This window comes from Tenebrio molitor, chromosome 8 (genome assembly GCF_963966145.1).
Source record: "Tenebrio molitor chromosome 8, icTenMoli1.1, whole genome shotgun sequence".
In the NCBI taxonomy this organism is placed as follows: Eukaryota; Metazoa; Arthropoda; class Insecta; order Coleoptera; family Tenebrionidae; genus Tenebrio; species Tenebrio molitor.
The window spans coordinates 9,840,310-9,867,736 of NC_091053.1; the positions used below are offsets into that span (position 1 = coordinate 9,840,310).

The 27,427-nt window shown below is 40.6% G+C and overlaps 2 long non-coding RNA genes across 4 annotated transcripts in view; one reads left to right on the plus strand and one right to left on the minus strand.

The window, feature by feature from the left end:
- The window catches only part of LOC138137252 (uncharacterized), a 256,252-nt gene extending 242,236 nt beyond the window's left edge, over nucleotides 1-14,016 (plus strand). Inside the window, exons 2-3 of one of the 2 annotated variants that reach the window (XR_011161662.1) lie at nucleotides 13,588-13,792; nucleotides 13,844-14,016. This is a non-coding gene — a long non-coding RNA (uncharacterized lncRNA). Of the gene's footprint in view, nucleotides 1-13,359; nucleotides 13,793-13,843 lie in introns of those variants that run through there. The other variant, XR_011161661.1, reaches the window with a different exon arrangement.
- LOC138137248 (uncharacterized) overlaps nucleotides 1-27,427 on the minus strand; it is a 240,020-nt gene that overhangs the window by 131,584 nt on the left and 81,009 nt on the right. The window lies entirely within an intron of this gene.

The following is a 27,427-nucleotide window of genomic DNA, read 5'->3' on the forward strand; positions in this document are numbered from 1 at the left end:
AGCGGCGAGCCCGACGAGGACCCAGAGATGTTCATCGCGGAGATCAGAGAATTTTTCGCCGCGCCCCAGAACGCCTCGTTGCCAGAACGCGTCAAGGCCCGACTGGCCCACAGGCAGCTGAGGGGTCGAGCCGCTAAAGCGAATCTCTTTTTTCTTACCCGAAACAGGACCATCTCGGACTTGGAGGGGCGCCTCTTGGAGGAGTTCGGCGCAGAGGCCAACTTCGCGGAACTCTATGAGGAGTTCAAAAGGGGTACTCTCGGATGGGAAGAGCCGGTGGAAGTCTTCTTCGCAAGGAAGACCGCCTTGTACCGTCGGCTGTTTCCGGACGCACCAGAAGCCAGGTTGGTCAAGGAGTTAATCAACCAGATGCCACATCAAGCTCGTCCGACCTTGGCTGGCCAGTGCCCGCAGCGGGTTGTGGACCTCAAGCGCGCCGCCAAGGAGGTTCTCCCATATATACGACCCACCAGGAAGCCGGAAAACTGGCGCAGGACCGACGGCAAATCCCCGTCGCGGTCCGAGCCAACCAACTGAGTCAAACAATTAGCGCTCTTCCCAGAATCCAGGTCCGCATTGGCCAGCGGACGTTCAACGCTATCTTGGACTCTGGGGCGACGTCGAATTTTGTCTCTGGTCGTCTTTTTCAGCCCGGCAGATTGTCTAAACAAACCTTGGACCTAGCCAGCCAAAGAGCGACCATCGAGGCTTCCGGCTCCCTCAACTCCAGCCTGCACGTCGGAGATCAAACCTACGAGGATGTCACCTTCTTGGTCGTGGACGAGCTCCGTGACGACGTCATCCTCGGACTTCAGTGGCTGCGAGACTCCAGGGCCACCATGGACTTCACCCTGGGGTGCGTCCACCATGGAGTTACCGGCCGTCACACCACCTACTGGAACCGGGAACGACCATTTAGCGCCAATACCGACGTGCCAGAGACTGTAATACCCAGCCACGGGTTTCCGCCCTCATGTGCTCGCGAGTTCCGAGACATTGTACGTGAGTTCGCGAGTGTATTGAACGAACAAGGTGCCACCGCGACAGTGCGCGTCGTGACCCACGTTATTAGACTAATTAAGGACGAACCGTTCCGCATTCGACCCTACCACCTGTCAGAGGACAAAAAGCGTGCTCTCTACGAATGCGTGGGTGAAATGTTGGCGACTGGGGTGATCGAGCGATCGGACAGTGATTATTGTTCGCCGGTGGTGCTGGTAAAAAAGAAGGACGGGACGGTGCGATTTTGCACGGACTACAGACGTTTAAATCTGTTAACAAAGGACGAGGCAGCGCCCCTGCCGCGGATCCAGGAGGTGCTACGCGATTTCGGGACCGCTACGGTATATGCGTCGCTCGACCTCAAGTCCGGTTACTGGCAGATCCCAATGGATCAGGCGTCGAAAAGACTGACCGCGTTCGCGACTCCCGACGGCGCCACGTATCAATACCGCGTCATGCCGTTCGGCCTAAAGAATGCGACCTTCCAAAAGCTCATGGCGCGGGTGCTTACTGGCCTGTTGGGCAGGTGCGTCCATGTATACCTGGACGACATCATCATTTACTCCAGGTCACACGAAGAACACGTCGCGCATCTTCGTCAAGTGTTCGAGCGTCTCCGGGAGTACGGTCTACGTTGCGCGATTGCAAAATGCCGGTTCGGAGTCCAGGAGCTGCCGTATCTGGGTCACGTAATCGGCAGTGAGTGCAACCGACCCCAGGAGAGGCACCTGCAGCAGATCCAAGACGCACCGACCCCGCGAACTAAGAAGCAGCTTCAGAGCTTTTTAGGACTTGCCAACTGGGTCCGGGAGTACGTGCCGCGATTTGCCGAAACCGCAGCACCGCTGACCGACCTCCTCCACAAGGGAAAACCATTCAAGTGGACCCCAGCGATTCAGGAGGCGTTCCACCAGTTAAAAACGGCCATGAATAAGCCTCTCGTGCTGCATCGCCCGAACCCGGAGCTCGACTTCATCCTGCAGACCGACGCTAGTGGCGTAGGAATCGCTGCCGTATTGTTCCAGGACCACCAGGGTACTCGCCGCATCATCTCCTACGCCAGTGCCCGTTTGAACGAGGCACAACGTCGGTATCATATAAACGAGCAAGAATGTCTCGCTATCGTATGGGCCGTCAAAAAATACCGGCCCTACCTGGAAGAAGGACATTTCTCCCTAAGAACAGATAATAAGGCGCTGCTGTGGTTGAACACCGCCAAGGAGTCCAGCGCAAAACTCACCCGCTGGGCACTCCTCCTCCAGGAGTTCAGTTTCACGGTGGAACACTGCCCCGGAAAACAGAACGAGCTCCCCGACCTGCTGTCGCGGCAACCCGACGAAGACGCCGTCCACGGGGAAGCAGAAGACGACGAGCGAATGTTGGCCCCGAGGACGTGCCGACTCCCGACCGAGGTCATCAACACCATCGACGTCCCGACGCTCGTCGACGAAGTAAAGGCCGCCCAGCTGGCCGACCCCGACTTCCCCGAGACTCTACAACGGCTCGCGCGAGTCCGTCGAGAAGGGGCCCGAGAACGAGGTGAGAGGTTTTTTGCGGAAGTATACTTCGTCGAGGGCGAACACCTTTTCAAGAGGGACGGCCAAAAGAAGCTCTTGTGGGTGCCGGAGGCTGCCAGACCACGGGTCCTCCACGAGTTCCACGACTCTCCGGAGGCGGGACATCCCGGACAAGAAGAGACCTACCGGTCCCTGAGCAAATTTTACGCCTGGCCCACGGCGCAGCGAGACGTGAGGGCGCACGTCCGGGATTGTCTTATCTGCGCCACAACAAAAAGGGGCCCCCCACAGGCGGCGGCCCCACTTCGAAGTCACAACCCCCAGCAGCCCTGGCAGACGATCGCACTGGATTACATGGGCCCATATGAAGCTACCCCGGATGGCAACCGCTACCTGCTGGTCGTAACAGATTTATTTTCCAGATGGGTCGAGGCTTTCCCGGTTAAAGCGGCGACCGCCCGTGTGACGACCACCATCCTCGAGAAGGAAGTGTTCAGCAGGTGGGGGTATCCGAGGGCCGTCATAACCGACAACGGCAGCCAGTTCAGGAGCGGCGTTTTCAGACGGGCCTGTCACCGCTGGCAGGTGAAACACTGGCCGACCGCCAACTATCACCCCCGGTCCAACCCGACGGAGAGGCGGAACCAGGAGATCAAAAAGATCCTCCGCATAGCTCGCCAGATGTTCCCCAATCAACCCTGGGATCGCCGGCTTGTAAAAGGACTTTTCAATCTCCGACGGCGCCGTAATGCCGCCACCGGTCAGACGCCCAGTCACCTGCTCCTGGGCTTTGATCTTCGTGGCCCCGGCGAATGGGAATGGGACGACGGTCCCGTCCAGGAGCCGACTAGCGAGCGCCACCAACGGGCCCGTAACCAACAACGACGATACCAGGAGCGATACGTACAACCAGGCCCGTCCATCACACAGCTTCAACCAGGGGACCTGGTGCTCGTTCGGCACCATACGAGGCGCGGGCTCGAACCTAAATGGGTGGGCCCCGTGAGGGTCATCGCCGACGCTCATGGGAATTGTTACTGGGTCGAGCGCGGGGCCTACGCAATACGGGAACACATCAACCACCTTCGACTCGCTCCTGGACAAACAACCCCCGACGATGACACGCCGCGAGAGCCCGATGAAGCCGGGAACGAAGAGGGAGCCCAGGAACCCACCACTGTGGGACGAGTCCTGCCGGACCAACCTTTTCCTGAGCAGCAGGAGTTGCACAAACATCGACGCCGACAGTTCGTGCGTCGACGAACCAGGCAATCCCGCCAGCCGATGCCCCGAAGCTATCGTCCGCAGCCGGAACCGATCCTGATGGCCAACAGGTCGGAGTCAGAGGCCGATCACAGCGACTCGGACCTACCAGGGGATAGAGTCCGAAGACGCCCAAGAACAAGAGCGGGCTCGGCGTTGAATGTGTTTTGTTTTATTTTAGTTTCGTTTTTTATTCATTTTTGCATTATTTTCATATGTTTTGGTTCTTATCTTTAGTTTTTATATTCGTATTTCATTTACCCTCAATGTAATTCTGGTTTATAATAAATGTGACAGCTGAAGCCGGCGCTGACCATTCCGGAAGTTGGGCCTCCGGGAGGTGGGAGTGTGTCACATGTGTGGACCGTTTGGGTGGTCTTTGACCGTTCGGGTGTTTTTTCTAAAGAACCCCCCCGCTCGCTCTGTTGTCACGATTGGGTCCAACTTATTCGTAAATATGCAGCGCCGGCCGAAAATCAGTCAGTCTTGGTTAAACTTGACTACCCGCTTTTTTGTTTGATTTCCGACCCGAAACATCTGCGACAGTGCACCCCCTTGTCGGAGCGCCGACATCCCGAACGCGGCAACCAGGTCGCCCGCCTGCGACTTCGATTCTTATTGGAGTCACTTCGATACAAGTGGACATCGCACTTGTCACCGGAACCGAGATTGGTTAGAGTTTGTACACAAACAGTTCCGGTGGTAACACAGGACATCCTGGTGACTTGGTGACTGTGGATTATTACGGACCCCTTCCTCCAAGCCGATCCCGGGTTTCATATATTCTGGTCGTCATTGATGCTTTCTCCAAGTTTGTCAAGTTGTACCCGCTCCGTCGGGCACAGGCAAGGATCTCGGTGAGAAGGGTCGTGGAAGATTTTCATCGTGTTGTTCCCACCAAGGTTATTTTAAGTGATCATGGAACCCAGTTTCAGTCTCGACTCTGGCAGGACACCTTACGCCAGTGGGGCATCACACCCACGATGTCGTCTATTCGTCATCCTCAGTCGAACCCCACGGAACGGGTGATGAAAGAGTTAGGTCGTCTTTTTCGGGCTTATTGCCATAATGCTCATGCTAATTGGGCTTCGGTTTTGTCTAACATTGAGCTGCTCTTCAACACCACAACCCATTCCAGCACGGGGTTTTCACCCTACGAGGTCATCTTTGGAAGGAATCCAACCAATCCCTTGTCCAGATTAATCGAGCCTTTACTACCAGCTGTCGATCCGAAGCCTCTGGAACAAATCCGCGAGGAAGCGCTTGCTAACCTACGGCGTACCGCAGACCAACGGAGGAATTCCAGGAGGGGTAGTTACGATACTTTTCAGGTTGGGGATCTGGTTCTTCTCCGGGAAAATCCTGTGTCTGATGCAGCTGGTAGAGTTTTTGCCAAATTCTGTCTCCTCTATTCCGGACCGTACCTAATATCCGAAAGACCTTATCCTAATGTCTATACCCTAAGTAATCCTACCACAGGTACTGTAAAAGGTAAATATAACATCGTGAATCTCAAGCTGTATTTCCGTCGAGCCTAGCACTGCCTATTTTTTCTTTCATGTTACATGTCGATTCCTTTCACCTTGTGACGGACCGACCGGGGAGGTGTGAATTTAGCAGGATGTTAAGAGATGCTCGGTGTCCCCGACACCACCGCCACTGCCGAAAAAGGTAACTCTGATATCGTATGCTTTAGTTGACCAAAGGACCAGATACTGTTCCTGTTTTATTTTAGCTTCCTTCGTTCGTGCTCGGGACGGATTTGTGGGACGCTGGAGCTTGGGCGTGATGAGTACGCCGCTCTTCACGACGACGAGAGCCACTGGGAAGCGAGGTCGAGGACAAGAAACGACAACCACCGACAGGAAGTGTCTTCCTTGCTGTGATGCTCTCCACGCCGAAGACACTTGGGGGCGTCTGAGATAGCCGAGTTTGAATTTAAACCAACCGCCAACAAAAACTAGGAAATTACCGGAGTGGGCACCACCAGCGACCACTGGGGGGCGTGGGGGGAAGTCGACAGGGGATGAACGGCCATGTTTTTTTGCGACACTTCTCCCTTGTCTGTAGATGAGTGCAGCGGTACCCTGTGTGATTTTCTTTTTGTGCTCTAACTGTGTGATTTTCGGTGCTTTCCGAACTACATTAGACGTTGTTGTTGCCCAGCCCTTCTGGTTTGAACAAGGTATGCTTGCGGTACTAAAATTATGTCTGTTTCGCGCGAAATGTATTTTAATATCATGATGGTCGCACGTGGGTTGTTGATGTTCCCAACATATTGTATAAAATCCGCAATTATCTCGACCATCCCCATGTATCACGCTTTTAACATTTGTAAGCTTGTGAAGGAGAGTAAGGCCGCCTGGTTCTAGGTTTGTAAATTTTATAAAATTGTACGGATCACGTTTTTTTTTGTTGTCAAATCTGGTTTTACAATTCACTAACTTTCCTAAAAGAAAAGGGCGCCAAGTTTTAGCGTGGGTCTGTGGTTTTTACTTTTTATAAGCGCACTCCCTCATTTTTGATCCCCTTCTAATTATTCCGAGTGACGTTTTTGGTGTGATAAGTATCTAGTTATTGTTCAACACCTTAATCAAAATTGCAAAGTTTCCACTTTCCATCCCGGTAGCAACCAAATGTTTATATTTCAGGTGTCTCCGTGGGTTTTTCCTTAGCTAGGGATCTACTACATTTAGTTCCGGGGCGCCCTCCATATTATTCAGGGCGCCCCCCCCCCCTGGCGATGAACCGGCTCTAATATGCTAGGGTCGACCGGACTATGTTTTTTTATTCTTATGTATGTGTTAATGGTTGTTACCACCTTTCCATCCCAAATTGAAAGTGTTCTTAGATAGCTCTGTCAACAAATATTTGTCGCGTTTCTTTTTTTGTTTGCTTTTTCCAGTTTGCTGTAGCTGTAAATTCTAGACCTTACCGCGAGGGTCTCTCTCTGTTTGAGGGGTTTTGTTTTTCCTCTAACCTCCCAACGTTGAACACGACCTCGCGGCCCCCATAAAATTTGCACCCCAAGGGAGACCCAAAAACCTAACGCTTGGCAGGACTTGTTGAATGCTGGGTTTTACTCGAGCTCCATGGCACACTTCCGGAAATGTGATCAGGTCTATTTTCCCTGAGTCTGTGTAGCCTGACAAGCACGTTGTGTTTTCTTTTGCTTTGGAAAAGTAATGTTCACTTCAACCGATGAACTTAGAGTACCTCAATTTGTTGACTTACGTAAAGCAGTTAGGACCTTTCCCTTAGCACTAAATCACGGGTAGGCGGGAAACGTTAAAGTCGTAAGGATAGGTGCCACAGCCCACCGGACCACCCAAGGCCACTCGCTCCTTCTATAGCGTATCTGCCGCACATTGTAAATTAACTTGAAAAGGAGAAAACATGCTAAGGTTCTCGTCTAGTGCTCGCTCCCGCTCGAACGGTCCGAAGTAACTGTTTTGTTTGTAATGTACATGACCCTCCTGTCTTTTCTGAATTTGAATTGTGTTGTTTATGAAATCAGTTTTGCTCAATTTTCACTAACTGTCCCGTCTACGTTGTCACTTCGGACTTGTTCGTATTTTTAGGAGAGGTTTTTAGCGGAGCCTCATTCGGGGGTCTCACCATGTTCCTAGAGTTCTAACTGAGTAGTCTTCTCACCTTTGGGGAGACTTGGGTGCCCTCTCCCGAGACGTTTATTATTCATTAATCCCGGCGTCAACGAAAATCATAACTTTGAATAAATAGCTGGTTTTAATTATTGTGTTGTTTTATTTGCACTCTTCTGTGTGGTTCACAAACCCTGTTGGAACGAACCTGGTAATGTTTAATTTGTATAAAAAAAAACACAACGTAGGGGAATTAACGAGGTACGATCACGCGCTCTTGGCCATTTTTGAATTTCGCGGGTTTTATTTTCATTGCGTATGTTGGTAGAAAAAAAAAATGAGATGGCCGATTGGTGGGAATTTTGAATTACCCACTTGGTTCATCACAGCACATTGACAATTTTCAAAATTGCGCGACTATAAACTGTCAAAGAAATGTCACCTCTATCCTACCTATACAGTTGCTACATAAATTTTGGTACATAGTTGCCATATTTATCCACAATTATTTTGAATCACCCAATACATATATTAGAAAAACGGAAAAAGCTAAATGGACTTCTGAACAAATGGAGGCTGTTTTAGATGCAATACGCAAGGGCATTTCCGATTCCCAGAAGTATCTTACGAGACAGGTCAAAAACTGGTAAAATCTCAGATCTTTCCTTGGGACGTCGCCCGTGTTCACTAATGACAATGAGATACTTTTAGCCGATCAGATTATGAAAGTATCGAAACTTTATTATGGCATCACAGGTGAAGAAATCAAAAAGTGCGCTTTTATATTAGTCTCAAAATATGTAGTTATTTTCATATGAGTAGCGTTGTCAGATTACTTTTCAGGTATGACGCCGAAATTTGAAGCACAACGCGTTACCCCAAACAGGCCGAATACCTGAAAAGTGGCAGCGCACGAATATTGAATTAACGTTTTTCGTGTTCATTTGGGCAAAGTCTTAAAAAACACTAATTAATTGTAAATTTCGAGGTTATAATTGACAGATGTCAAGTTAAGTATATAACTGGAAAAGTTTATATATTTAGTTATATACCACTTTCCCGGTTATGTATCTCAGGAAACGAACATGAAAAATAATTTAAAAAAACATTTTCAAAAAAGAATGAATCTGCCGGTAAAGATTGGATAGCAGGATTCCTTAAGAAACATTCCAACATTAGTTTAAGGAAACCAGAGGCCACAATTATAAATCGTTAACAGGGATGAAGGATCCCTGTTTGATTCTGTTAGAATATCCAAGCAACGATTCTGCGTTCTGCGCACCCTGGCGCGCATACACCGTGATAACGCCCTCGCGCTATACACAGCCATCTTGATGCAGCACAACACGTTGTATCGGTCACATTATTAATACATCTTTTTTCTCGTTATACATTATACGTTGTGCAGTTATTCTTTTCTTGGAGCCACACACGTTATCTCCTGATCTACCATAACCAACAGATTCTAATGTGCACAAGACACTAGAAAGACATGAATTTTTACCAACTAGAATCTTTAACACTGATGAAACCGGAATAACAACTATTCAATCACCGGCTAAAATATACAGGGTGTTTGGTGTTTAAGGTAACAAACTTTTCTGAGATGGACAGCTAGGTTAAATGAACAACTTTTCTTAGTAACATTTTTTTCAAATTGCTTTTTTTATTAGGCTGAACTAAACTGACTAAACTCTCTTTCCACTGTTTGACAGCCACTGTTGTTATTTGTAATTATTAATACCGCCTTTATAATTTAGAAAATAAGGTCTAAAATTGAATAAATTCCTTACACCGGGTCTAGGACGTGGAAATTGATTCAGAAGTTCCCGGGAAGAGCGAGCTGAAAGGAAGGTCCTCCGAGTCCCTCTTCGCCGCTAATCCTCTACGCCGTCCGTATCCACGGAAGGTCCTCGGGGTCCTTCCTCCCCTCGACCCTTCCTAGGGATGAAACGTAAAAATAGTAAAATAAAGCCCCGATGCAAGAAATGACAAACAACACCAAAAAAAATTACGAGAAGCAGTCGACTCGTCTTTTCCTGGGCGAGGTCACTACAGGTCCGATAACGCAAACAGTGTTAAAGAAATTTGCCAAAATGGCGGACGAAGATAAAACGACGCTGAGTGACATTGCCAGATAGTTACGGTTCCTGGTTTTCGGGGTCCTCGGCCGAGGGCTGTCCGGCGTGAGGTCTGGCTCCCCGGTGGAATCCTGGGGGATGACTGCGGCCCAACAGTGTGGCGATACTTAATCCGCCGAAGCGTAGGGTCGTTGACCCTCGTGGACAAAGTCTTGGCCGCAGCGTATAGTTGGAGTTCCCTCTGGGCGTCTCCTCCAACCGAACGGACTTCCTCCACGGGCTCGCCAACACCTGTTGCGCTGGGAAAACACCCCCTAATCTCCCCCTTCGGACACAAACACAGACACTCGGTGCTACGGTCGTGAACCCCCTGAAAATGGCGTCGGTTCCACCTTTTGTACCTTTTGCCCCTTCGCTCGCAATTTCGTCGCGACCGGTACCGGAAGTCGGGATCCCAGAGCCCGTTCTGGAACGTTCGCGAACCTTCTAGAAATTACGATTTGCCGCGAAATTTTAATCGTAACAGGAAGAATTAGAACTGATGGACATAACACTAAATTATGAAGGGCGGGATGTACATATTAGAGTTGATCTTGATACAGCAAATCAGCTATTAAATGGTGAACATTTTTCTAGTGGTAGTGGTGAAATGGTACATAAATATGTCCTATTTTTAGACTCAGATGCATCTTATCAATATTTGGAACAAATTTTAGAAGATACTCAGTGAGGACTTGAGTGACAGGAATACACCTGCAGTGCCTGAACACTGCAACACTCTGATTAAAATATGGGATAGTAAAGGTAAGCCAAAGAAAGCCTGTATTGATGCTACACAAAGTTTATTGGCCTTGCGATTAGAATTGCAGTCAAAATTTTCACCCCGGTAATCTTAAATAATTATTGCGATTGTGTCATTGGTTGAGTACCATTTTTTTTTTGCGGTCGCACCGAAAACTTGTACAAGTCTCGTCGGCGAAGGCGAAGACGAAAGACGTGACAAAAGTGAAGAAGACGGGAAGATAAACGTTTGGAAAACTGCAATGACTGTGCCAATTCATAAAAGGGGAAACTTGGCTCAGATTGAGAATTACCGCCCAGTGGCTTTGTTATTCAGCTTTTCCAAAGTTTTTGAAATTGCCATTTTAAACTCCTTGTCTTCGGTCTGGAGAAGTATTCTGACACCTTCGCAGCACGGCTTCTTGAAAGGTCGTTCTATTGTAACGAACGAACGAACTTGGTCTGTGTGACTCAGTTTATCTCGGAATGCTTGGACAGGAGGGGACAGGTGGATGTGATATATACAAATGTCGCCAAAGCGTTTGATGGGCTGGATCACAATATTTTGCTTCAACAACTTTGCGAGTTCGGTGTCCATGGACTCTTCCTTAAGTGGTTTTCATCCTACCTCACTGGAAGGCGGCAGTTTGTTCATTAAAATGGATTTTCTTCAGGTGAATATTCTCAGCGGTCGGGGTTCCTCAGGGTTCCGTCTTGGGTCCGCTACTTTTCAACGTTTACATCAATGATATTGTTGCCGATTTAGAGTCCCATGTCCTGCTGTTCGCTGACAATCTAAAGATCTACCAACAAGAGTATCCAGCATTGAAGACTGTGTCATGCTGCAAAATGATTTGGAGACAATTGGTGCAGGCAAAACAACTTCGGTTTGAATATTGGCACATGCTCAGTGGTCTCCTTTTCTCGCAAAACATATAGGATCTCTTTGGACTACATTTTTTATTCAAAAGGATTTGGGAGTCTTGTTTGACGGGAAACTCTCGTTTCACGATCATATCAGCATGTTATAAGCAAAGCTTATAAAACGCTTGGATTTGACTGCGCAATAGCAAAAAATTCAAATCTATTGAAGTCCCAAAGTCACTGTATACATCCATTGTGAGGTCAGGAATAGAATATAATTATGGCGCCTCCGTGACCACCCTCATAGCCCGACAAATGTCTACGTGACCACCCCACAATATGTATTATTTTACAAAGTATTTATATGTTTAGTTTATCTATCATTTACCATTTGCACCATGTCAGTTTATTCACCAAATGTGTACATGTCTGCACTGTTTATCAATAAGCCATCTGTACTTTAGGGTATACAGTGGATTTTTTTAACTGTTGCCATAGGGAATTGCATGGTATAAACCCCCTGTTAACTTTTGTTCTGATGAAAATATTCAAACCATTTTTGGAACAAAGTTGGAAGATTTTTTAAACTATCGGATAGATTACAATTCAATATCCTAAACTGTCGAAAAAGTTGTAAAAAAAATATTTTCTAGCGCGCCGGAATAATAGTACGTCGAACAGCAGCCAGAGTCGCGTCCCTGTCGGCTCAACCAGCACCTGATCATCCCCACTTTTGACTTTTGTCACTTTCATTTAAAAATAGCGAGATCTCCTGGAGGCTATGATTAAATTAGCTTTTGGAAGGCAGAACATCTGAGCATAAAATAACCTCAAAGTGACCATGAATAAATAAACGTGCCTTTTTTTTTTGTTTTTTTCTGTTTCTGTCGTTTCAATAAAGAGAAAGCGAGGAAGGAAATCGTGACGTCACATCAAAAGGGTAAAAATTGGACTATATATGAGGATTGGTTAATAAATGGTAACCATACGTTAACTAAAGGCGGAAATTTAAGGAAACCTACAGTAACAAATTTATGCCAATGGATCTTACAAGCATGGGAAGACTTAAACCCAAACACAATTATAAGAGGATTTAAAAAATGTAGTATTTCCAATTCCTTGGATGGTACAGAAGACGACATGTTGTGGGCACCAATTGAAGATGAAAACGAAACTATAGAAGAAATTACCATAGAAGTATCTGATCTTGAAGAAGATTCCAATTCGGATCAAACTGATGATGAAATAGAAGAAAAAATTACTATAGAAATACTTGATGGTGAAGAAGATTCTACTATAGATCAGACTGATGATGATGATGAAGCTGATAATGAACTTTATGAAACAGAAGATGAAACTGAGACTGATGACGGAGCCGAAGAGGTATCTACTTAGGTAGACCAACTTTTTTGTTTTTTTTTTCCTGCGTTTTGTTGTTGTTTTTTTTAAATGAATACATTTATTTTATACCCATGTTGATAAGAATAAAGGTTTTATTGTACAGAATTGTGGGTTGACACTAGGTATTTGCCTATTACCTAAATTAAAATCACCGATTTTCTCATAAGATTTATGACAACTACAAGGATAGGTTATAGTAAGGAATTTATTTAACGTATGCGGCTTGTTTTCGAGTCTATTACACTTGCGGCTTGAATTCGATACTATTAATACGTTTTTATAAAGTCCTCTCAAAATCAAGATGCGGCTTGTTTTCGGACGCGGCTTGTATTCAGAACAATGCGGTGTAGTTCCGAAAAAACTAGACGCAAAATGACGTCTTGTTATGGATAAGGAGGATAAATGTCCCCTACCAAGAATAGATGAAATTCTAGATAATTTAGGAAAATCCATATACTTTACAACATTAGACTTAGCGCAGGGATGCCATCAAATTTAAATGTCCACCGAGAGTATTGCAAAAGGGTGCAAAAATTGATACAAACGATGCAAATTGCCTAGAAGCCTTTCATAAATGCAAAGAACTATTAACAAACGCTCCTGTGTTAGCTTACCCAGACTTTACAAAAACTTTTAATTTAACCACCAACGCAAGTAATATCGCAATCGGTAGCGTAATTGCACAAAGTAACAGACTAATTGCCTTTTATTCCAGAACTTTAAATTTCGCTGAGAAAAATTATTCTACCATAGAAAGAGAGTTATTGGCAATAGGCCTTACTTATAAGTAAAATGATGATTTAATAGCTATTCACATACCTAGCGATGTTATGACTATCATAACTACCGCAGATGTCGGTTTGAAATCCGAGCTCGTAGAGCGAGGATTTTAAGACATCTAAGGTTGTTATGATTCATAACATCCGCGGTTTGTTCAATAGTTTACCGGTTTCAGAATAAGCCGAAGAGAATTTAAAACAATTAAATCCCAACACTCGTCTTAAAATAGATTGAGTTGATCGCGTTTGGATGATATGTTCGAGTGTCATAGTTACATTTGGTTGTTTATACAAACAGACATTTCGCAAAATGAGTTTGAATGATAGTGTTTTACCGGAAAACGTCTTAAATGAAGAAGAACAAGCTTTAAATAGCTTAATACCGGAAAAATCGAAAGGTAGGAGGTACTAATCTGAAATCGTAGAGACACTGAAACAAGGGCAGGATCTAAATAAGGTTACAAGTGTAAATGAGAGTGATGTTGGCGTATTTTCATGAACTGGTAAGTGCTCGTAGTGTTCGTTCCGTAGCGTATTTATCTTTTTGTTTATAGAGTCGAAGAAATATAGCCCCTCTGCCCCTCATCATTATGGACGTAGGTACTACCCGATGCCCCATGCTATGAAGTGCAGTTCATTTTTACTATGGCAGAGTTCCGTCTATTTAAGTAATTATTGTTTTTTGTTTTTAGTTCCGTCTGTTTGAATTAATAAATTAATAAAGTTAGATATTGTCTTCATTTGTTGATTGTTGTTGACATGTCACTATGGCAATATTACCCTACAGCATAACTCTACTAGTACAGTTATGACTCACCTACCATCCAACTTTTGTGAATGTAAACAAGGCTTACTATACTGAAACCGGTAAAACTTTTTTACAACATTAGATCTGAACAAGATTGTGTACGAATTCAGGATGATTTGTGTCGAGTGGTTTCATGGTGTGAGTCCAATGGTCTAGAACTTAATATCTCCAAGTGCAAAGTAATTCGTTACTTTAGAAAGAAAATTATTACCCTTCCATCTTATCATATTCATAATAGTCCTTTAGAATGTTTGTTCCAAATTAGTGACCTAGGAATAATATACTCGATAGTAAACTGACATTTTGCTCGCATATTGAAAAAATTGTCAAGAACTCAAACAAAATGTTAGGCTTCATGGTTCGTCAGTGTAGTGCGTTTGACAACCTGAGAGCTCTTGTGTTACTATTTAATGCACTTGTACGGTCTAATTTGGAACACAACACTATAATATGGTGTCCGCTGTATCAAAATGCTATTCACAGAATTGAAAAAATTCAGAGAAAATTTATAAAATTTGCCTGCTATAAATGTCACATTCATTTTGATAGAAATAACTATGATAATATATTGGCTTATTTTGGTTTAAGTACTTTAAGATCCAGACGCATTCAATTGGATTTATGCTTCTTTTTTAAAGTAATTAATTATATAATTACATGTTCGTCAATCTTAGGCTTATTTTTACTTCATGTGCCTCAATGTAATTTCAGAAGTGTACATCTGTTAGTTGTTCCTTATATCATAGAACCAACTATGGGTTAAGGTCGCCTTTATCCAGAATCTGCAGGAATGTTAATTTACATTCTAATATTGTTGAATTTTATAATATTAAATATAATAGTTTTAAAATCAGTTTAAGAAACGCTGTTTAGGGAGTTGCCACGAGTACCTATTGTTTTTGTTATGTTATTGTATTTGGTTTTTTTTCTTTATTTGTTCTCCACTGTTACATGGTATTGTTTGCCGTTAATAAACCTATATAAGGCAAACACTTTGAAATTGAAACTGACCATAAACCTTTAGTTTGGCTGTTTTCATTAAAAGACCCCAATTCGAGATTGGTGAAATGGCGATTGCGCCTTGAGGAATTTGATTATACCATAAAATACAAAAAGGGTAAAGAAAATTCTGTTGCCGACGCTCTATCGAGAATCGAAATTAATATGCGTGAAACAACGAACGATGATAACTTAGATTTTATATCAATATTACTTCAAGTCAATGATGATGAACATTTAACGCCTGACGAAGCCGACAAAATTTTAGCAGATAAAGAGGCGCGAGATCATATTTCTATTAATGATACACAACATACAGCCGCTGAAAACCCTGTATTTGGTATGCCCATTTCTGAAAAACCATCGAACCACTCCACTAATAGAATAGTCATTAAAACAGGTGACTCATTTAATATCTCTTACATACGACCATTCAAAAAACATCACCATGTAATAACGATAAGAAAAGGTCATGAACTTCAAAACCTTAAAAATGCTCTTAAAGAAATAATAAACCCAAAACAACTATATGGAATCTATTTTGCCGAAGAAGAAATTGAATCTACTTTCCGTACATTATCTTCTCATCTTTTCGATAATACACTGCAAATAACAAAATGTAATATTTTATGTAAAGACCTAGAAAAAGCAGATCAACAAAATGAAGTAATCAATAATTACCACAACAATAATCACAATGGCGTTACAGAAACTTACAATAATTCGAAACAAGCTGTCTATTGGCCAGACATGAAAACAAAACTTAATAAAATGATTAATGAATGTGAAATTTGTCTACAAAGCAAATACGAAAGACATACATGTCAAATACACTTCGTGACAAAATTATCGAATCAAGACTAAAAATGCTTAAAAATTTCAAAATAACTTGTGTAAAGCGTTGTATTTTTCTTTAGTGGAGGATTTACCTTTTTTGTAACTTACGCGTTCATAATTATGTAAATCTTAGACTTAATTTCTTCGTAATTTATTAAAAAATGCAACCGCGACCTACTAACCCAAAACATTTTTAAAAAATTTTATTGAAAATTTGCTTTAGATATTGTATTGGTGTTACAAACCTGTCAGATTTCTGTCAGAGAGTATAAAAATGCTCTTAAATCAATCTCAGGTGGTCTAACAGATGCTTCGAAGTTCAGGCGCTGCCAGCAGCTTTAAGCATTTTATCGATGAAGCCATGGTAGATACTCGTACATAGTACAATTCACCAACCAAAAATCCACGAAGTGTTATGAAAGTTGGAAAAATTTCCTGATAAGCCAAAAACTTGGACAAATACTAATACAACTGAGATATATGCGTCAATTGGACTTTTGATAGCTGCCGGTGCGCTTAAGGCTAAAAGGCTACTTGCAAATCCGGGCGGAGACGTCGAAAAGGGGATTCTTAAGATCCTACTGGAGAGATACACGGAGGCAGAGGAACTGATTACTCCTAGGGATAATGAGGCCAAAATTGAATACGTGGTCAGGAAGACGGAGACGATCACTAGCAGGGGTGAAAAGCAAAACAAAAGAAAATATGTATACATACTACCGTACGATGCGAAGGCGGAACCGGATAAGGACACGAAGGAGCTATGTATATTTATGAGTCGTACAAGAAAAATATAGTTCCAATAGTCCAGTCAAATAGGGATTCAACCTCGGAATGAAAGATAATAAGCTGCAAATTTGTATAAACCTTTGTTTTGACATTTTATAAGTTGGCTCAAAAGTCTCATAAAATCTCGTGTACGCGAGTCAAGATATTGAAGGTCAAAGGTTGCAAAAATCGGTTTTTTGTAAATATCTCGTTTCCTTTGCTCTAAATGACATTTAGAGTTATAAGAAAAGTTGTAGAGCATGAAATTCTCTACAAATTTGTTCTTAAGCAATATTTTATACATTTAACGGTTCTTGAGATAGAGCGCGAAGAGTGGGGAGCGTTTACCCGTATGTGTGATACTGATAACGCTAGGCTTCATTACATACTATGAGTTGTAAAGCTAATTATTTATTAAAAATATTATAATTATGAAGAAACCTTAGATATTTAGTAATTAATATATCATATTTCTAGATATTAATGATATTATTTGTAAATCTGCTTAGTAATATTTACTTCATTTATATTAATACATAATAAGATATTACAATGAAATAGTTTAACTACATTTTAATTATATTTTTTATTTACCAACAGTTTACCATAAATCTATTACGATTCAAGTTAAAATGTGAGGGGGATTTTTTCTGTTATTTTTATTATTAATAGCAAGCATGCAGCTTAATATTCCTCTTGTTCGTCACCGTCTTCCTCTTCTGGTCGTTCACTTGAATTTCCAATTTATTATCATTATCCTCGTTTTTGTTACATTCTGACATATTCACAATCTTCTTTAAGATCATCTGGATATGATGAAGCATTGAGGCATGCTTGTCCATTACACTGACCACAAACTGAGGAGCATTGCAAGCCTAATTTTCTACATCCGCAACTCGAACCACAACCTTTCTTGCAATTGCAAAATATCCTATAGAGCAGTTCTTCTGGTGCTGGTGGTAATAATGTTCTTGTCGGTTCCAGGATGTCATTTTGCAATATCCACCCCCATTCCTGGGGTTCTAAATTATTCCCTACCCAAGTTTGAATACACTTGCAGGTGGAAGAGATGATAACTGCATCGGTTTGTTGAGTCTTGTTGATTTGATGAATTGCGTATATCGAAAATTGTCAATATTGTATTCTGATTTTGGAGCATTATACATTTCTAAAAAGACACGTACCCCATTTTCAAAAATGTTTCTAGAGGACAGTTTTCTTGCTGAAATACTTGAGGTGATTGATCCAAATTGGAATGTTTTTCAAACATTTTAATAATTGATAGTAATATACCTAGGTATTCCCGAGTTTACAAATTTCAAAGAAAAAATACTTAATTTCTTTCCTACTTAAAATATAATTATGATACATAATATAATATAAAATATAATTAAAATGTACCTATTTAATATTAATATAAATTAAGTACCTAAATATTATTAAAAGGATGTCTGATTTTTATGAATAATACATAGGTATCTATTAATATAATACCTATATTAATTAGTAAATAATTAAGGTTTCTTCATAATTAAGTATAATATTTTTAGTAAGTAATTAACTTTATAAATCGTACAATGTATTGGAGTTCATAGTTGACCTAGCGTTATCATCATACATACATACGGCTTAACGCTCCCCACTCTTGGCGCTCTATCTCAAGAACGGTTAAATTCATCAAATATTCCTTAAGACCAAATTTGTAGAGAATTCTATGCTCTACAACTTTTGTAATAACTCTAAATGTCATTTAGAGCAAGGAAAACGAGACATTTACAAAAAACCGATTTTTGCGACCTTTGACCTTCAATATCTTGACTCGCGTACACGAGATTCTATGAGACTTTTGAGCCAACTTATAAAATGTCGAAACAAAGATTTATACAAGTTTGTAGCTTATTATCTTTCATTCCGAGGTTTACCCCTTTTCTCGCCTTATTTGACTGGACTACAACTACCAAGAGCCTTTTAAAGACAAGAGGCTTTGATGTTAAATGTGGTATAGACACATTTAGGCTGTTTTTGAGGAGTACTGGTTTTTCTTACAAAATTATCTACCAAAGAGCTGCCATTATGGAGAGTCCTCGCCTGAAGCGTGTTAGAGTTGAATACATTCAGCAAATAAGAAAATAATGCTAAAAAAAGACCAAACATTTTCTTAGATGAAACGTGGTATGACACCCATGACGTTGCGAAAGGCATTAAGGATGGCTCTAGCAATTGTGTTTTAAACATTCCCCCGAGTCGTGGAAAAAGAATTATTGTTCTTCATGCGAGGAATGAAAATGGATGGATTCCTGGAGCACTCCTTTTATCTGCGAAAAACATCACATCAATTCCTTCGCAGATTATCACCAGGAAATGGACGGCGCGTTCTTCGAAACTTGGTTTCAGCACCACGTATTGCCTAATGTTCCACGTAATTCTGTGATTGTCATGGATAATGCAAGATATCATTCAAGATAAATATAGAAGAAACCAAATCAGAACACAAAAAAGAAGATATTTTTAATTACATGCGTGCCAACCAAATCGAAGTTCCTGTCGGAAAAGCAACCAAGAAAGAGTTAATTGAAGTCATTAATCAAAGTGCCAATATTTCGATGAAATATGTGTTAGACGCAAGTGCAGAAAGGAATGGTCACACGGTTTTGCAATTGCCACCATAGTAGAGTACCTACCTTAAAGAGGACAATGCGGAGACACAATACATGGGCCAATTTAAGTGCAGGAGTGTTGGATTTAATAAGAAATGAAGTCCAAAATGTTAAATGTGTAAGACACGTTATTGAAGTAGAAAATCATTATGTGTCACCCAATATCAAAGACTTTATTATTACGTTAGATACTGACAGTGAGCTTGATTCGGAAAGAGAGGAAGATGACTTGCAATAGTATTGTATATTTCGTAATAGTATATTGTATATCAAGAGTTGAAAATGAAAGATTTCACACGAGTTTGCAGAATTGAGCCACAAGCCGTAGGCGCGTGGCTTAAGCAAACGAGTGTGAAATCGAATTTTCAACACGTGGTATACACGATATTTTTCCGACGACCACAAAAAAAAACCGCTAATATTCGGCATCCCTTCAAACTTCAAATATTATTCGACAGAGCTGCGGACAAAATAATTATGCCGTTGCGCGGAGATAGACATCGTTAATCATCGGCCCGTGTAGAATATAAAAACACACAGCTGTCGGCCAATCAGATTTCTCAAATTTTTCATTGTACACGGTTAGGCTGTTCGTTCGTGTTCGTGTTGAAATCGTTTGCAATTTTAAATTTTCACTAAGGAAAAACCGGGTGAAATGTGCCATATTTCACAGTGGTCGTCTGAAAAAAAATATAATTTCGTCGGTACGTACTTGTTTTGAGGTCCGCCCTGGAATTCACAATAGAGAATTCCTTGAAGCATGATTTATGGTTGGGCTTGCCGCCTACTTAGGGAATACAAATTCGGGATCCCGGGATCCCGGACCAGTATTTGGTCCCAAAAATCCCGGGATTGGAGATCATTAATCCCGGGATTTTCGGGATTGGCATAGATATTAAATAGGCACAAATACATGGTGTTGGTACATTTAATATATAATGCTATACACTTTAAAACGCTAATGAAGGATAAAAGGAAATATTTTGTTCGTGACTGTACCTGTTACCGTGCTACCATTATGTGTGCTTGCACATACCTACAAGTTTAAACGAATTTGTCCGTCTCAACAACACGTTCTGTGAACAACACTCTCAACTTGTCACTGTACTGACACTGTGTTAGTTTAGTCAGACTTCTTGGATACTTTACCATCATTGTGACGTGATAGTTGTGTGCAAGTTCAAGATTAAGGAGACTTGTACCAAGCCCAAGTAAGTACACATTTACCACCACCACTGTCAGTTTTTCATACGATTGTATTGTTACAGTACATTGAAATTGCACACGCTTCTATACCAATAACTGTCGTCTCGAGACAGTGTTTTTATTAAACATAAAAAAGACGCAAATACCTCTTCGGTGTGGAGCCATTTTTTAGTGGCTAAAGATGGAAAATCCGCGCAATGCAAGCGATGTTCATCTGTGCTGAAGACTTTAGGAGGATCAACCAAAGGATTACATACACATTTATCAACTAAACATCATATAAAACAAAACCAACCATCTACTTCTACTAGTCAAGAGTGCGGAGAAGAAAACATAAAACCTCCAGCAAAACGAAAGTTACCAGATTATTTTACAGCACTGGATGGTTTGCCATTCAGTGTGTTCGTTACTTCCAATGATTTACGAAAATTACTCTTGGCCAAAGGATACTCGGATTTGCCGAAATCCGCGTCGACAATACGAAGTCGTGTGTTGAATTACTGTCAGAAGATTAAAAATGAAGTAAAAACCGAATTAAAACAGCTGAAAATGGCAGGTGAGCGTTTTAGTTTAACTTTTGACGAATGGACATCCACGTCTAATAAGCGATACATGAATATTAACATTCATGTTGCGAAAAAATTTTGGAGCTTAGGCTTGATTCGCATTAATGTATCAATGACTGCTGAGAATTGTATTCGCATATTAAAAGAACGCCTTGAGCAGTTTGATGTTTCATTGGAAACCGATGTTGTGGCTATTGTAACTGATGGACCAAATATAATGTTAAAAGTAGGTAAACTAATTGCCGCGGAACACCAAGTTTGCTTCGCCCACGGTATTCATTTAGCTGTGTGCGATGTACTTTATAATAAAAAGAACTTAGATGAATCTAAAAATGAATCGGCTATTGCAAGCTTAGATGACGATGATGAAGCTGATGAAAATGATGAAGATGTAGATTGTCACGAGTCGGGTTTAATTATAGAAACTGATCAAAACGTGCCAGATTTAACAAATGACCAGAATATTAATGAAGTTATTAAAAAAGTTCGCAAAGTCGTGTTATATTTTAAAAGATCGCCGACGAAAAATGACACCGTATTTCAAAAATATGTTAAATCAGAACATGGGAAAGAACTTTCTCTTCTGCTTGATTGCAAAACAAGATGGAATAGTCTGCTTACTATGCTTGAACGCTTTGCACTTTTGAAAGCTAGCATTCAAAAGGCTTTAATAGATCTCAATCATCCAGTACGATTAGAAGATTCCGATTTTGATTTAATTAATGAGATAATTCATGTACTCGTCCCAGTCAAATTAACGGTAGACGCACTTGGCCGTAGAGATGCCAATTTGTGCACAGCTGACGCTGCTTTGAAATTTCTTTTTAAACAATTGAATGAAAAAAAAATAATACTCGCCAATAAAATGAAGACCTCTTTATTAGACCGTTTAAAGCAACGACGTCGTATGGAGTTATCTGGAGTTTTAAACTATCTGCAGAGTCCTCGAACAAATGACGAAGGACTTACACTTGAAATTAGAAACTTTTTTTCTAACCCTAATGACAATATGATTCGAAGCCAAATAATATCGCTAATCCAAAGAGTTAGTGCTTCTACCACCAACAAATACGATGACGAGGAAGAGGAAGAAGCAGAAGAGGAAGCAGAAGAGGAAGAAGATAAAGAAATAGAAAGTGGCCAACTCAGTTTAACATTGGAAGAAAAGCTTGAAGCTGAAATCAAGAGAAGTATGCAAAACTTAGAACCTCAGACACGAAGCCATGGAAAGACTGATTTAATGAAAACCATTAAAAAAGAGATTAATCTTTTAGAGACCGGTACTCGCGGATATCACCTAGAACTTGCGTACAAATATCTAATGTCCATTCCTCCAACTAGCATTGAACCAGAGCGTGCATTTTCTGCAGCTGCGTACATTGGGAATAAATTGCGGACCAGACTTGGAGATGATACATTGAATGCATTATTATTTCTGCGTTCCTATTTTAGAAATTTAAAATAATTCCAAAATTTATACATTTTTAATGTTTAGTTTCTTTATTGTTCTCTAAGTATATTTGTTTGTGTTTAATTCTTAGTCTTATAGCTGTTTTTATGCCAAAGATTTAATAAGTTAACTAATTCTATACCGTTTTGTTTACTATGAATGTTGTTAACTATTGCATACAACATACAACATACAACTGAATACTTGTTGAAGCAATTGAAGTGTATGTGTGTATGTTTAATGTTTTATGATTAAAGAGTTTAAAAAGCCCAATACCAAATAAAACTAATAAAAAGTTAAATAAAAATCATCTTTAAAATGTATTACTGCCTTCGAAATTTCTAGGTGAATCCCGGGATCCCGGGATTAACTGCGACAAATCCCGAAATCCCGGGATTCCAAAAAACGTTCGGGATTGTATTCCCTAGTTTCGGACTGTTTGTTTTGTTATTAAATCAAATGGTTATTGTTGACAGTTTGTTGACAGACAAAAATTATTGCAGTCATGTTGTGTAGGAATAAAAATAATGTGTAAACCTTGGCGGCAAAGTGATTTTTCCAGGCTTCAAGAAGTGTCCAGGCTCGCTAAAGCTCGCCAGTACATTTCTTCTTTCAGCCTGGAAAAATGTCACTTTCCCGCCTAGGTCTACAATATGCTATTAAATCAATGAAGTACATTTGTTTCATAAAAAGTCCTTTTAAATTGAACTCTGCTTCTTTTTTCAACGATCCGATTCAAGATTCAAGAATACGTTCATAGTTCTAGGGTCCCTAAACAAAGTTCCAACCTAATAATCAGACATACGTAATTTTTTTCAAGGCACACTTTGATGACAGGTTTTTTGAATCACAGGTTACTACATCTCGTTTACTCACAGCACAAACTGATATCAGAAAATCATTGCATGAATCAGTAACGTTAAATATTGTATTCTTTTTCAAGTGGGGGTACGATGGCTCTTCGTCTGAGCTGTACAAACAAAAATTTTTATTTGGAACAATCCGACGCCTTCATCCACACGTTCGACACTTGCAGAAAAAGAATGCGTAGAGAAACAAATTTCCGCTCTTACTTCCTCCAATTCAGTGGTTCATAAGACAGAAATATTGAAGTTCATTATCAGTTATGTTTGACAATGATAGACGGGAAGATCAGAAATGCAACAACAGAGACAAAATCAGCCCAAAGATGTTATGTATGTCAATTAACCTCTAAAGATTTTAACAACCTGGAATAGTTATTTACATAATTAGTGGGATAAAAGCAATATTACAGGACTCGAGTGTGAAGATTGCAGATGACGAGGGCGTTAGCCCCTGTAATATGTTTTAGCCCACGTTTTATGTACAAAATTTTATCTAAGACCGTCCCAAATTAAAAAAATAAATCTTATCTATTGATTTTCGCCAGTGAAATAATTGAGTTTCATTACCGCACTCAGTGGGATAAAAATTTACTTTTCCCACTGAGTGAGGTAATAAAACTCATTTATCCCACTGAGTGCGGTAATGAAACTCATTACCATCTCACCTCATTAGTGAGACAAGTATCATTAATCCAACGGGATTAGATAAATACTTTGTAACAAACCCTGTATTCCCGAGAATTTGAATTTTGGAATAGCATCTTTGCAGGCGTGGATAAGTTTCATTGAGTGGATGTCGCATTTAGCTTATAAAGAAGATGAGAATCCCAATGGTAATTGGCAGGCTCGGTCAGATGAAGATAAAAAAAAGTATCAGCTCGCAAATCGAAAATTCAACAAGAATTTAAAAAAGCTCTAGGATTAAATATTGATGCTCCGAAACAAGGGTTTGGCAATACAAACCATGGAAATACAGCTCGACGTTTTTTTCGACCTATTTTTAACATCAAAAATATTAAACATTGAGGAACAATTTATACAGGGTGTTTGAAAATTGCTAGTACAAAAAAATACCGGTAATTGGTGATGGTGAGTTAAGGTCATAGGCAAAAATTTTTTTTTGTAAAAGTCCTCTAGTTTTCGAGATAAAAATTACTAAAAATTGGGTTAAAATTGTTAGTACCATTGTTAGTTGCCAAAATCTTGCAAAAAAATATTTATTTTTCATATTGTTGTATAGTCCTTCATTATCACGCTTGGTTACCAAGGTTTAAAAAATATTGCCCCGCCTGAGGCGTAAAATATGCTGGGATAGGGTTACTTTATCCCTTTTGTTTAAAAAAATTAAAATTTGTTTTTTTGGATTTCTTAGGGCTTCTAGATGCCACAGTTTTTTTTTGTACTAGCAATTTTCAAACACCCTGTATTTAGTTGCAAAGTAATTTTGCAACCTATGTCGTGTGGTTTTGCGGTCAATATCGAAAACTTTAAAATATATTGCTTAAACATGGCCAAAAAATACGTAGAGCTGTATTCCTGGTACCCCATACCAACATCGATACACATTGTGTTTAATTCACGGGGCAAAAATCATAGAAAGGGCACCATTACCAATAGGTCAATTATCCATGGATGCTGAAGAAGCAAGGAATAAAGACATACGTCGGTATCGCGAACATTTTTCACGAAAATGTTTTCCATCGGATTTTCGGATTTTCGGATCCGATTATCTCAAATTTTGAAAAGCTGAAGTTGACAGATAGCAAACCATTGCCTGCCGAAGCAATGAACCTATTACTTCCGGTAGGAAATTCGGATATAACCACGATTGCGTTTGAAATTACAAATACGGAGCCATGCGACGACGATGATTATGATTTTAACATATAATTACTATAATTATTATTGTATGAAGCTACAGAAATATAAATGTTAAGTTAAACTTTGGTTTGTATTTATTAAAATAAATAACTTTCATAAAAAAGTGTGAATTCTATTTATTCAGTATTAAATTAATTATTATCAGCAACCCTAATAACCTAATATTCCAACATTTTGTATCTATATCTTGATTTTATTCAAAAAAGGTCCCCCATTTTGAATTTGATGAAACTGATATTAGATTCGAAATCAGCGACCCCCGAAATCATGATATTCCAAACTTTCATACTCCTTTCTTAATTTTTTTCAAAAAAGGTCCGCCATTTTGTGTCCGCCATCTTGAATTTCATGAAACTGACATCAAATTCGTAATCAGCGACCCCTAAAATCTCATAGCACTCGATTTCAGAGAGATACACTGATTTCTTGTAGTTTTGACTTGCTAAATCGGCCGTGCGCCGCACAGTGGGCTGAAAGAAACGCCGAAAAGCTGGCCATAATACGAAGAAATTTATCAATTTCTGTGAAAATGTGTATACAGTGAGCGGCAAAAGTATGGAATAAATTCCTTAAAAATTAAACAATTTTTTTTTCAAAAAAATCTTTGGACAGGTCAATTTTAGTATGGATCGTATGCATCATTGTCATCATCACTATCAACATTTACTCGTACATCGAAATGAGAGCATGCTGCTGCAATTAAAAGTGAGTCTACCACTCTAGCAGCTCTGTTGTGTGTAGGGACGATTATTGTAAGTTTTTCGCAGGAAGTAGAAATGATTGGATCCCATGATATTAATAATCTACGGAAAACCACTTCGATGCTTTTTTTTGCGATCACATTTTCTTGTAAAATCTTCGCGGAATCTTGTAATATTCTTATTTCACAACTCTTGAGCTTCTTCGGACATTTGTCCAGTAGGATGCATCAAGGATTGTACACTTTGATGGCAGATCGAAAATTTACGTATTTAACAAAAAAATTAGGGGAGACTGGGATATAATGATTCCACGAGGTCAAATGATCCCCCGAGATTTTCAAAAACGAACTTATACAACATGTCCTAGACTTAGGAACAAGAATGTATGGTCTTACTACGATATATCTTAGACGAATAGCACTCCAGTTGGCAGAAAAAAATAATATTGCTCACAAATTTTCTCAAACGAAGCAAATTGCAGGGGTTGATTGGCTACAAGGATTCCGGAAAAGGCATCCACAAATTACACTACGAACACCAAAAGCAACCTCGGCGATACGTGCAAGAGGCTTCAATAAAACCGTAGTGTCAAATTTTTTTAATCTACTGAGGGGTGTTTTAGAAAAATACACTTTTCCGCCTCATAGAATTTTTAACATAGACGAAACTTCCCTGTCTACTGTTCCTGGAAGAAATTCTAAAATTTTTGCAAAGAGAGGGCGAAAACAAGTTGCTAATGTAACTTCAGCAGAAAGGGGAGTTACAACAACTGCTGTAATTTGTATATCAGCTGGAGGAGTTTTCCTACCTCCAATGCTAATTTTTAATAGAAAACTAAAAGAAGCCACTATTTTTGCGTGTAATGAAACTGGCTGGATGAAATTAGGTTTATTTGAAGAATGGTTTAATCGCTTTTTAAATTTTACAAAACCGTCACCGGAAGATCCTGCTTTGTTAATTTTAGACAGGCACTTGTCGCATACTAAAAATCTCAATGTTATGTTAAAAGCTAAGGACAATAACGTTGGCATATTATGTCTTCCCCCATAAACTGCAGCCGCTAAAGTGGGTCTATCGATATTTTGAAATGACTTTTTAAACACTAGTTAACATTTTGCGTCGTTTATGATGATCTCATTACTAGGGGATTATTTACCTACCCTGTAACAAAAACTCTCGATGGTACCTGCGGATTATTGAGGATCGGTTACTCACTACTTTTACGACAATCTTTGTTAGCCGGCAATAAACCACTGAAGGAAGCAAAAGGTCGTTTTAAAATATCGATAGACGCACTTTAGACGTTGGGGTAATGTTTCCGCTAAGCAGGTACAGCCGCCTGCAAAAGAATCGGGTCGACCCTCTGCAAGGAAATAATCACCAATTCATATTTCGACAA